Source organism: Macrotis lagotis, chromosome 1 (assembly GCF_037893015.1).
Source record: "Macrotis lagotis isolate mMagLag1 chromosome 1, bilby.v1.9.chrom.fasta, whole genome shotgun sequence".
Lineage (NCBI taxonomy): Eukaryota > Metazoa > Chordata > Mammalia > Peramelemorphia > Peramelidae > Macrotis > Macrotis lagotis.
The window spans coordinates 699,369,084-699,382,667 of NC_133658.1; the positions used below are offsets into that span (position 1 = coordinate 699,369,084).

A 13,584-nucleotide genomic window follows, 5' to 3' on the forward strand; every position below is an offset into this window, starting at 1 on the left:
ATATTCAAAACTCTTAATTATCCAACTGTGCAATTAGGGGGTGTATCTAGAGATATGTGTTTTTCAATGTGAAGAAACTGAAAACTATTTAAATTATGTAGTTGCTAAACTTCACTTAAAAATACAAATTTAAAATGAAACATTCCATCCAATTTTTGTTGTAGTGACTAACAGGTTATTTTGTTGTTGTTTAGATATTTCAGTCATTTCTGACTCTGTGTTGACCCTATTTTGGGTTTTCTTGGCAAAGATACTGGAGTAGTTTACCATTTCATTCTCTGGCTCATTTTTAATAGATAAAATATGAGGATCAAGGAAATTTCCCAGTTAGTTTTGAACTTGAGTTGTCCTGACTTCAGGACTGATACTTTATCCACTGCACCAGCTACTTGCCCCCAGCTAGGTTTATACAGAGATACAATTGTAAATGACAAATCTCAGTGAGTCTAGAAGTAAGTAAAATAAAGTTACTCCTTTTTTGCCCTTTTGTCTCAGTTATGTTGATATCTCAAATATATTATTAATATGAGAGGATTTTTCCCCTTTCTGGGGGAAATCGACATTGTCTACATGCATTTTGTTACTAAAATTGAAAAGAATCTGGGCTATTTCTCATCATAGTTAAAAGAGTTTTGTAACCCTTTTCACCTCCTCTTATTACAGAAGGTCAGTTAAGATCTACAACTTTCAGAACCTCATTTTTATCACCACTTGTAAACTAGGCCACATCTTGTGAAAGACAAAGATCTTCAATTAATCTAATTCCTTAATAAGACCCCTGGCTTTTATTTTGGTATCAACACAGCAAGTTGTTTTGGCAACCTCTTGTAATGATTAAAGACTATCAAATGTCATTGGGGGTGAAATTCATGTTGTTATCTAATACAAGATCCTTCTTGTTATGTTCCCATTTTTAGCAGATCATTATATTAGGGAATGGCATCTTTGGAATGGGAAGAATTCCCTTAAATTCTAAGTTTTGGTTCAGTAGTTAATAGAAAGTTATTCACTGGAACCAGTCATCATTCACCTGAGAATTTTAGAAGTATTCAAGTGAAATTTTAGTATAATTCAGCAAAATGAAATTCATTACAAATGGTCATCATACCAATAGATTGGTAGACCTGTGGTGTGACCCCCATTTGAAAGACAACTTTCAGATTTTAGAGATCCACACTTCTATAATGGACAAGTTAGTACGTACAGTTAAGAATTAAGCATAGAAGGGATCGAGTCTTAGGAGCTCTCTGATAAAACTCATCAGCTAAGGACTCTAAACTTTCGAGAGACGGAACCCACAAAGTGACCCAGTGAGGCAGTTCTCCTACTCAAGGTAACCTGGAAAAGAGCAGAAAGGCTCTGCTCCCCAGGATCAGAGAGGATCGGAGAGGCGGCCTGCCAGAGGGGTGGGCCACCAGAGTGAAAGAACTTCAGCCTCCTGGAGGCAGCCCCAGGGCGCTGGGAGTCACAGCTCACAGCAGCGGGGCAGTCTCCTGAGCTGTACCCCGAGGAGCACCGGGCACAAAGTGGAGGAACAGCAGGGGACCTCTGCCAGAGTGAGCACGTGGAGCCCAGCCCTCAGGGTACCCAGGGAGCAGCTTGGTCTTTCTGCAGCCCAGAGCTGGAAACAGAAGCAGGCGGAGCCGGTAAGCAGGAGCCCCTAGGGTATGAGCCCATTGAGCTGAGGATGGGGAGTGAAGAGAGAGAGAGAGACTGCAGAGCTCTGTCCTCTGCCTCTGGAACAGGACTCTGGGGCTCTGACCACATTCAGATCCTGATCGAAGTCTAGGCCCCACCATAGAACAGCAGGGCCCACCCCACCTCAGCCCTGTGGCACAGGGGGGAGCTTATGGTCATTCACAGACCAGGAGGGAGGACAGAGCCTCACACACTGAGACCCTTGTGGGAGTGTCCCAAAAGCTCAGGAAGCACCCCCAAACCAGGCCCAGGCTGGGAAAATGAGCAAGCAGAGAAACAAAAGGAAGACTATTGAGAAATATTTTGCAAATGAGACCAAGAAGAATCAAAATACTCATTCTGAAGATGAGGAAGCACAAGCTCCTGCATCTAAAGACTCCAAGAAAAACAGAAATTGGGCTCAGGCTATGACAGAACTCAAAAAAGACTTTGAAAATCAAATGAGGGAGTTGGAAGACAAACTGGGAAAAGAGAGAGATGTAGGAAAAACATGAAAATGAAGTCAGCAGCTTAGTCAAGGAAATCCAAAAAAATGCTGAAGAAAATAGCATGCTAAAAACCAGCTTAGGTCAAATGGATAAAACGGTTCAAAAAGTTATTGAGGAGAAGAATGCTTTAAAAAGCAAAATTGACCAGATGGAAAAAGAGATAAGAAAACTCTGAGGAGAACAAATCCTTCAGACAAAGAATAGAATTCAGGGAGATTGATGAATTTACCAGAAATCAGGAATCAATACTTAAAAAACCAAAAAAATGAAAAATTAGAAGAAAATGTGAAATATCTCATTGAAAAAAACAACTGATATGGAAAGCAGACTTAGGAAAGATAATTTAAAAATTATTGGAATACCTGAAAATCATGATCAGGAAAAGAGCCTTGACATCATTTTCAAAGAATTACTTCAGGAAAATTGCCCTTATATTCTAGAAGCAGAGGGCAAAATAGAAATGGAGAGAATCCACCGATCCCCCAGAGAAAGAGACCCCAAAAAACCAACCCCTAGGAATATTATAGCCAAGTTCCAGAACTCCCAAGTCAAAGAGAAAATATTACAAGCAGCCAGAAAGACACAGTTCAACTATCATGGAGCTGCAGTCAGGATCACACAGAACTTAGTAGCAACTACATTGGAAGCTCGTAGGGCTTGGAATACAATATACCGGAAGGCAAAAGAGCTTAGAATGCAGCCAAGAATGAACTACCCAGCAAGGCTGAATGTCCTCTTCCAGGGAAAAAGATGGACTTTCAATGAACCAGGGGAATTTCAAAGGTTCCTTTTGGAATGGCCAGAGCTGAACAGAAGGTTTGATCTTCAGATACAGGACTCAGGTGAAGCATGGAGATTGGAGGAGAGGGGGGAAATATGAGGGACTTAATGAGGATGAACTGCATGTATTCCTGCATAGAAAAGTGACACTGATAATACCCATATGAACCTTCTCACTTAATAGAGCAGGTAGAGGGAGCTTTTATAGTTGAAGCACAGGAGAAAGCTGAATTCGAAGATAAAATATGGTGTAAAAATGGAGTTAATAGGAAAAAAGGGAAATGGAATGGGAGAAAGAAAAAGGAGAGGGGGAATAGGCCAAGATATTTCACACAATAAGATTTTTTTTTAATAAAATGAGCTATTGCAATGATATGGAAGGGGGGAGGCAAGGGGGAATGAGGGAACTTTTGCTCTCAGAGATGGCTAGGAGAGGACACTGCATATATACTCAATGGGGTATAGGCATTTGGAGTAAGAAGGAGGGGGGGGACAGGGGGAAGGAAGGGGTGGGGATGTGAATAAAGGAGGAGAGGATGGACCATGGGGGGAGAGTGGTCAGATATAATACATTTTCTTTTTTACTTCTTGCAAGGGGCTGGGATTGGATGGCCTGCCCAGGACCACAGGGCCAGGTGGATTCTGGGCCTAAGGGGTGGTATGGGGGCTCAGGTTTTCTTGGCCCCAAGACCAGGGATCTGTCTGCTGCACCACTCAGCGACCCTACAGCAGAGTCAGAGTGAAAGGAGTGAGAAAATATAGTACATGGTAGTGGAGAAATAAGAAAGGGGGGAGTTGCGAGCAGCAATGGCAACAGTGGAAAAATATGGAAGTAACTTTTGTGATGGACTTATCATAAAGAATGTGATCCACTAGTGACAGAGTTGTTGGTGTTGGAACAAAGACTGAAGCACATTTTTTGTTATTATTATTTGGGGGAGGGTGCAGGGCAAGTGGGGCTGGGTGGCCTGCCTGGGGCCACATAGCAGGGTGATCTTTGGGTGTCTGGGGCCGGAATTGGACCCAGGTGCTCCTGGCTCAAGGGCCAATGCCCTGTCTGCCACCCAGCCACCCCTACTATTATTGCCATTTTATTTTATTTTATTTTGGGTCTTTTTTGTTTTTTTCTTTTTCTTTTTTCTTTTTTTTTTTCTCTCCTTCTTTTTGGTTTTTGCAGGGCAGTGGGGATCCGGTGGCTTGCATGTCACACAGCTGGGTGATTGTTGGGTCTATGAGGCTGGATATGGGCTCGGGTGCTCGTGGCTCCAGGGCTGGTGCTTTGTCCATTGCACCACCTGGCCATACCTACAATTATTACTATTATTTTTTTATGTTAATTTTTTTTCTCTCCCTTTTACTTTTTTCGCCCAAGCAAGTCTATCTATATTCATGGGGGGAGGTGTATTTTGTTTACTTGTAAACAAGAATATTTTATTAATGTAAAAAAAATTTGTACACCATAAGAATAAATAAATAAATAAATAAATATAAATAAATAAATAAATAAATAAGAGTTATTATGCATTCCCATCCCAAACCCATGGCTTCTCCAGACTAAACACCCTCACTTCCATCTATGAGTCTCCATATGACATAATCAGAAACTTTTCACCATGCTAGTCAACTTTATCACATACTTCCTAAAAAAGGTGGAAACTATAAATGAGCACAATCCTCACCTTAACTAAAGAAAGAAAGCAGCAGGATTATTATCTTTCTAGCCTTAAACCAGGGCTGTCCAACCATACTTTTGAAAGTTTTTATTTAACAATAGATGTATTTTGATTTGCCATTTTTAGTGAGAGTTCTGTGGTACCTCAGCTTCATTCACTAAAGCATTTAGTAAACTCACTGGTGGGCCACATAAAATCACCCTGTAGCCACATTTTGGACAGCCCTGTCTTAGACTGTGACTTAGCATTTGCCTTTTGGCTTCTCATATCTTATTGTTGAATTATTGTACTTTCAAACCACTAAAATCCACAATCATTTTTCAGATGGACTGCTATTAGACACATCTTTCCCCCTGGAAATTAATCCTTTATTTGTCTAAGTGTAAGATTTTACATTTACTCTTATTCAAGTTTATCATCTTAGATACAGTTTAAGCCATGGTCCTTGGGACCTGATCTCAGGAGAAGGGGGTACCTTTTCTTCACTAATTCTACTTCTCCAGTGAAGCCACTTCTCATGTACTAGTAAGCTAGCACACAGTCCAGTTGGCTGTCTCTATTTGATTTCTGTCTCTTCTGCTTTTTTGAGGTTCTCTCCTTTCCTATTTCTCTGCTTTCCAGTAGCAACACTTTTCTAGATAACATTACAGAGTACAGAAGAAATGGGAAACAAAAAAAAAATAAAATCCAATCCAACCATTCCAACTGGTTGCTTTACCACTTCATATTGTGGAAAAGAAAGGCTGGAATACTGGAAAAATAAAAACATATATCTCTATTGCTATATCCCTATGCTTTCCCCTCCTCTTTATAATGTCTTCAGCACCTATCTCCAAGGGGGAAGGAGCCTCAAGCTAGAACAAAAATTTAACATCCTAAGTAGGAATAGTGTCTAGTTAAGAACAATATGATACTGTTGATAGAATTGTAAGGATAAAACTTTTTTCTGCCAAAGGCTATTTGGATATTTATAGCATCATTTGTGGACCATACAAAATTATCAATTTAAAAATTAGCCTACTCCATTTGGTCAAACATTTAATTAATTCACCCCTAACAAGCTCCTAGATTTATTGAATTTGGAGTCCTATCTGTGGTTGCCTTGGCAACATTAGTCCAAATGATTTCACAGGTGTATATTTTCCACTCCTGATGTAACTCATCATACAGATGTTTGTTATTATTGAATATCAATAATGGTCGAATGATGAGTGATGCTAGTGGTAGTGGAAAAGGTAAAGGTATGACAGTGGGGTGACTAATGAGACTTTGAGAAAATGACTGGAGATTAAGGAATGAAGGAAGATATGTGTGGGACCTGCTTGTAAATGGCTAGGTGAGACAGTCATTAATCTGGACAGCACACCCCAGGGCAGGCATTCTAGATTAAAGGTTTAAATTCTTCAGGGCATTGTCCCCTACATACCTTTATAACTTCTATATGAAAGAAAAATTTTCTCTTGTGGCCTCCCAGCTGGAACCTTTTATGATTCCTTATCCTACCTAGCTTCTGATACAGACCAGAGAAGCAGGTCTTGCTCAGTGAGAGAGATTTCCTTACCCATGCCATAAAGCTACTTTCTTCTTCTGAACTTTGACTTTGTTTCATTTTTCTCTTTACCTGAGATTCTCCATTTCATCACTGTGGAGTTCTTAAGTCATGCAAAAAGTGTTTTTTCTAGGAGGGAGCTCATCTAATCCAACATTTTATTTGAAAGATGAAGACATCAACACCTGCAGCTATTGCTTCCTGTACTATAGAGGTAATGTCTCTTGTCAGTTGCAGGATTTAGATGTGTCTATGGGGCACCTTACTGACTCAGATTCCATTTTCCCTTTCACTGTCTTCTTGCCTCCTCCTGCCTCTTGCCTCCTCATCTAGTATCTTTTTTAAAATTAGCAGAGGCCCTACAATGATTTCCCTCCTTCCAGAATCACCTGTTGAGGTCTTCTTCACAGGCCTATGGTGAGCCTGTATTTTTCAAAAAGAATTGCCCTTTTTTCCTATAGTTAAAACTAAAGCAGGGTCAGAGCTTCAGAGATTAAAACAACCAGGGAGGTAGTTGTATGGAGATGGACCAAAAATATTAGAACTAGAATACGAGGTCAATCAATGGATTATGATCTAAGCCCATAAAACTATGAATGGAGATGTTAAACATAGACTTATTAGCCAAGTTTCAGAATACTAAACCAAGGTAATAAAATTGAAGTTATAAAAAGTAAATTTAGGACAAAATAAAAGAAAGTACTATTACACAAAGCAAGTAATATGGGATTTATTACTTGCGAAAGACTGAATATGTGAATAAATTAAAATATTCTTAGATGGATCTATAATGCATTGTTAAAGGATGAAAGAATATTCAGTTCCTTTTTTCTTTTTAATTAGTTCAATGTTTTTATTACCTCTGTATTTGTATTAGGCATTATTTCACATTAGTCTCATTTCCATTCTATGTTCCATTTAAACTGAATTATTAGTTGTTTCCACTAGTTGTGCATTTGTACACCATCCCCCACACCTGTAATAGACTCACTCCTCATCTTTACCTTCCCAAATCTCTCATCTTTCTTTAAGGCTCAGCTCAGGTACCATGGTCCACCTTAGCTATTATTCCTTCCCCCTTTCCAGTTTTCCTAAAGTACTCTATCAAATTTTCATCATCTATTGTTGATGTGTTATGTTTATCAATTTTCATCAAATGAGAAAACACATGGAAAGCCCTTTGCAAATGTTAACACATCATATAAATGCTGGCTATTATCATAATGTACAAAAAAGTATAATGAAAACAGGAATTGTCATTTTTATTAGCAGTTATTGGTCACATAATTAAATCTCTATAAGCAAGAACTATGTTAGGTTCTGAAGAGATATAAATTTATATAAGATATGGTCCCTGCCTTCATGGAATGTAGTTTTGTATGAGTAAATAATTGTAATAAAAAATAATGCACCAATTCTTAAAAGGAATGCAAACTGCTAAGTGAAGTCTGAAGCTGGGAATGACTTTGTAGAAGAACTGACTTTTTCAGTTTGACTTTTTTTAAAGGACAGATATTTGAAATTAATAAATAAAAAGGCATATAGGGCATGCCAAATGTAAAGAATCTAGAATGAAGGAGCAAAAGAAGGCAAATTGACAATAAAGGCAAGCTAAAAAGCATTTAGACAAGACATTCTCCAGTTGATAAATGGTCAAAGGATATGAACTGGCAGTTTTCAGATGAAGAAATTAAAGCTAGCTATAGTCATGTGAAAAAATGTTTCTAATCATTATTGATTAGAAATATGCAAATAAAAACAACTATAAGATACCATTTCATACCCATCATATTGGCTATAATGACAAAAAATGAAAATGATCAATGTTGGCAAGGATGTGGGAAAACTGGAATACTAATTCTCTGTTGGTGGAGTTGTGAACTGATTCAACCATTCTGGAGAACAAATTGTAATTATGTCTAAAGGTAATAAAATTGTACATACCCTTTGATCCAGAAATACTATTACTGTGTCTGTAATCCAAAGAGATAATAAAAGGGGTTGGGGAATCCATATGTACAAAAATATTTATAGCAGCACTTTTTGTAGTGGCAAAGAATTGGACATTGAGGGAATGCCCATTAATTGGGGAATGACTAAACAAGCTGTAAGAAATTATGACTTCAGAAAAGCTTGGAAAGACTTGCATGAACTGATACTGAGTAAAGTGAACAGAACCAGAAGAATATTGTTCAGACTAATAGCAACAGTATGGGATGATCAACTATAATGGACAAACTCCTCTTAGCAGTTTGGTGAACACACAGACAATCTTGAGAAACCAGCTGTGCCATCCAGAATTCAGGGAAGCCTGGAGGGATTTGTATGAACTGATGCTGAGTGAGATGAGCAGAACCAGAAAAACACTGTACATCCTAACAGCAACATGGAGGCAATGATCAACCTTGATGGACTCGCTCATTCCATCAGTGCAACAATCAGGGACAGTTTGGGGCTCTCTGCAATGGAGAATACCATATGTATCCAGAGAAAGAACTGTGGAGTTTGAACAAAAACCAAGAACTATTACCTTTAATTTAGAAAAAAAACTGGTATCTTAATTGTCTGATCTTGCTATCTCTTATACTTTATGTTTCTTCCTTAAGGATATGATTTCTCTCTCATCACATTCAATTTGGATCAGTGTATACCATGGAAACAATGTAAAGACTGGCAAATTGCCTTCTGTGGGGGGTGAGGGGAGAGAAGTAAGATTAGAGGGAAAATTGTAAAACTCAAAATACATAAAATCTTTAAGAGAAAAAAGAAAAATGCCATCCAAATCTAGAGGAAAAAACTATAGATTCTGAATGGAGAATAAAGGATACTATATTCACTTTTTAAAATTTCTTTTAGTTTTTACTTTCTCATGTTTTTCCCCCTTAGTACTAATTCTTCTTTTAGAACATCACTAATATAGAAATATGTTAAACAAGGTTATACATGTACAACTTAGATTGTTTGCTATCATGGGGACAGTGGTAGAAAAATGTGAAGTTCAAAAGCTTGCAAAATAAATGTTGAAAACTATCTTTGCAAGGAGCTGCCTAGCTAGCCATACCCCAGAAACACCTGTAGCCACCATGGACATTGCCATCCACCATCCTTGGATCTGATGCCCCTTCTTTCCTTTCCATTCACCCAGCTGTATCTTTGACCAGTTATTGGGAGAGCATCTTCTAGAGTCTGACCTCTTCCCTACCTCCACTGCCCTGAGTCCTTTGTATTTTCGACCCTCTTTTTCTTCAGATACCTAGGTTTCTTGAGACCAGAGATGAGACTGGAGAAGGACAAATTCTCAGTAAACCTGGATGTGAAGCATTTCTCCCCAGAGTAAATCAAAGTCAAAGTGCTAGGTATGTGATTGAAGTTCATGGAAAGCATGAAGAGTGTTAGGATGAGCATAGCTTCATCTCCCGGGAATTCCATAGGAAGTACTGGATCCCAGCTGATGTGGACCCACTCTCCATCACCTCATCTTTGTCATCTGATGGGGTCCTTACTGTGAATGGACCAAGGAAACAGGCCATTGGCCCTGACCATACCATTCCTGTCACTCATGAGGAGAAACCCGCTGTCACTGCAGCCCCATGTAAGTAGAGGCCCCACACCCCTAAATTGTGTTTTGTATGGCAGTATACCAATAGGGGTACAGTCCCTTATGACTGATGCCAATGTTAATTTATTTGTGCTGAGGGCAGAGTCCAAATAACTAGGCCAATAAAATTATTCAGCAACAAAAAACTATCTTTGCATATAATTAGGAAAAATGTTTGGAGTCATTAAAATAACTAAAATAAAATAAAAGGCATTTATGATGGATTATGAATAATTCAGTTTGTCTGGAGTGAAGAACAAGGGAAGAATAGTGTAAGATAGAGCAGAGTTTTGTCAGATCCTGGAAGATTTTAAGTGACATGCAATAGAGTTCAGACTTTATTTGGTAAGTTATGAAAAAAAATGGCATAACCAGATATGTACCAAGAGTAGATAATACTGGAAGAAATCTGAAGGATGTATCAAGAAATAAAGAAGGGTAGATAGATAATTTATTAGAGGTAATGGCAATAGTGAGGTGAATGATGAGCATCTGTGAAATACTGATGACAGAATAGAAAAGAGGAAACACATGAGAAGTTTTGTAGTTGTGAAATCAATAGGAAGTAATAGCTGGAGAAATGAAGAAGGGAAGAATTAAAGATAACCCCAAGTTTCAGTTATTGGGGATTTTGTGAATTGGATTGAGGAATAAAGAAAGGAGAAATAAGTTTTGGAGTAAAATATCCTATCTCATGACTTTTGAGGTCAACAGCCCATCACAAGTTCAAGATGGCATAGAATCATGAGTTTGATTCACTGAGGTAATGCTTGTTTTTTTAATTGTTTTTTGAATTTTACAATTTTTCCCCCAATCTAACTTTCCTCTCCCCACCCCCCACAGCAGGCAATCTGATAGTCTTTACATTGTTTCCATGCTAAACATTGATCAAAATTGAATGTGTTGAGAGAGAAATCATATCCTTAAGGGAAAAATAAAAGAGCAAAATTACATAATAAGATACCTTTTTTTTTTACCATTACCATTTCTTATAGTGCCATGATATTACATTACAGATTCACTGCAATATTTTCAGCCATTCCTTTATCAATGAGCTATTATTTTTGCCATTATAAAACATGTCACTATGAATATTTTAGTATATTTCTATGCCTATAACTTTTAATTCTGTCTTTCACCTCCTTGGAACAATAAACATTCTTCGTTGTTGTTGTTGTTATTGTTCTGTTTTATCTGACTCTTCATGACACCATAGTCCATAGCATACCAGGCACTTCTAACCTCCACTATTTCCCAAAGTCTCCCCAAGTTCATGATAAAGTTCCATGACACTATCCATGCACCTCATCTTCTACTATCCCCTTCAATCATTTGCCTTCAGTTTTTTCCAATATCAGAATCTTTTCTAATAAGTATTGTCTTCTCATTATGTGGCCAAAATATTTAAGTATTTCAGTATTTGATATTTCAAAAAAATAGTCTGAATTAATTTCTTTAATTTTATCTCCTTGCTGTCTAAGGGACAATCAATTCTGCAGCTTTATAACCCAACTTTCAGAGCCATACATTGCTACAGGAAAAGCGTAGCTTTGACTGTCTGGACCTTTGTCAATAAGATGGTATCTCTGCTTTTTCAATATGTCCATATTTGCCATAGTTTTCTTTACAAGAAATAATTTCTTAAGACTTCTGGCCAAGATGGTGGAGAGAAGCCAGGCTCTGTTTTAAACTTTCCTGGGTATAGATCCAATAGGGGTATTACTGAATCAAAGGATATGTATATTTTTCTTTCCCTCAGAACTAACATGAATCAAGCCTTTTAACAGATTTTGTATCCAGAGAACCCAGGGAAGAACTGAGGGGAACATCTTCAGGAAGGTCTGTCACTGGGGAGCATGGGCATGCACAGGGCAGAGAGCCAGCCCATAGGCAATGGGGTGAAGCCCAGGGAGTGACCTGAGAACAGCAGCAGAAGTGTTTGCTGTGTGTGTGTGTAGTGGATGGGAGAGCTCCAAGTGCTGTGACCCAGACATCTATCTGGTCAGCTCTGCTGGTCTGGAAGATCCAGGCTGCCAGCCGTAGTGTTTTCAGTAGAATCCTCGTGTTTCCAGCTGGGTCCTACCAGCAAATCTCTTCCAGAGCTGATCACTGATTAAACTGATTACCCAGAGAGAGCACCTTTGACCTTTTTAGCCTGAGGGCCCAGCCCAGATCCTGTGAACACAGCCCAGATCCTGCTCCAGGCCTAAGAAGTGGGCCAAAGACACCAACAACACAAACAATCCAGAGAAAGCTTCTTATATTCTTTATTGGTGGGCCCACTGAGTAACCCCCTGGCATTCCTTAGCTCAGTGAACAAGGCCTCTAGGAATCAGCACCTAAAGTCTTCAATCCAGCTCCTCACCGAACATAAGACCCTAGGGAAAGGGCCCAAAATGAAGAAACAGCACCTTGAAGATCAGGGTATCAGCTCAGATAGGGATGGAGTCCAGAGAAGAATATGAATTGGTCTCAGCCCAGAAAGAATTCTTAGAAGAGATCAGAAAGGAGTTCAAAAATCAAATGGAAAAATTTGGAAAAGAAACAAAAGAGAAAATTAACACTATACAAAAGAAAATTAACATCTTACAACAAGAAAACAAATCCTTTGAAAATACAGTTGTTCAAGTGCAAAAAGAGAATAGTTTTCTAAAAAATTCAACTGAGCAAATGGAAAAAGATAAAAACACCTTCAAAAATAGAATGGACCAATTGTAAAAGATTCTTAAAAAAATTAGGATCTGTGGAAACTAATATTTTCATGAGATACCACGAATCTGTTAAACAATTTTTTTTAAATTCGAAGAAAATTCAAAATACCTCATTGGCAAAACAACTGACCTGGAAAATAGATCCAGAAGAGATAATTTAAGAATCATAAATCTACTTGTAAACCCTGATGAAAAAAATTAGACTGCATACTTCAGGATATAGTGAAGGAGAACTGCCCTGATATCCTGGCACCAGAGGGCAAAATAGTAATCAAAAGAATACATTGATCCCTCCTGAAAGGGATCCCAAAATAAAAATATCAAGGAATATTGTGGCCAAACTCTAAAACTATCAGATCAAGGAGAAAATACTGCAAGTGGTCAGAAAGAAACAATTCAAATACCAAAGGGACACAGGATTACACAGGACCTTACTGCATCAACATTAAGGGATCAAAGGGCCTGGAATATGACACTCCAGAGAGCAAGGGAGCTTGGATTGCAGTCAAGAATTCACTATCAAGGAAAAACTAAACATTCTCTTTCAGGGGAAAAGATGGACATTTAATGAAATAGACTCAACTTTTCCTGATGAAAAGACTTGCGCTAAACAGAAAATGTGGTCTTCAAACGGGAGATTCAAGAGATATATGAAAAGGTAAATGGGAAAAAAACCTGTTATCCAATAAGATTAAACTGAGAGGAAGATTCTCATAATTCTTGAGAATTATAACTCTAATAGAGGGAATATACTTAGCCAGAAGTAATGGACACTCATGATATGCCCATGACTTTGATGTAATGATTTAAAAATAATATCTCATTAAAAAGGGGGGGGGCAGTAAATAGGGTAAATAGGAGGAAAGGGGAGATTGAACGGGGTAAATTACATCACATGAAGTGCAAATGACCTATTGCAATAGAGGGGAAGAACAGAGGAGGTAGGAATCACCTGAATCTTATCCTCATCAGATTTGGCTCAAAAAAGGATTATCACACACATGCAGTTGAATTTAGAAACTTATCTCACCTTCCAAATATTAAGAGAGGAAAGAGGGAGTGGGGAGGAAAGGAGGAACTGATAGAA

General features: G+C 38.3%; 1 pseudogene; it reads left to right on the forward strand.

The window, feature by feature from the left end:
• Positions 1-3,588: 3,588 nt before the first annotated feature.
• LOC141507813 (alpha-crystallin B chain pseudogene) lies at positions 3,589-10,902 on the forward strand (annotated as a pseudogene).
• The last annotated feature ends 2,682 nt before the right edge of the window (positions 10,903-13,584 follow it).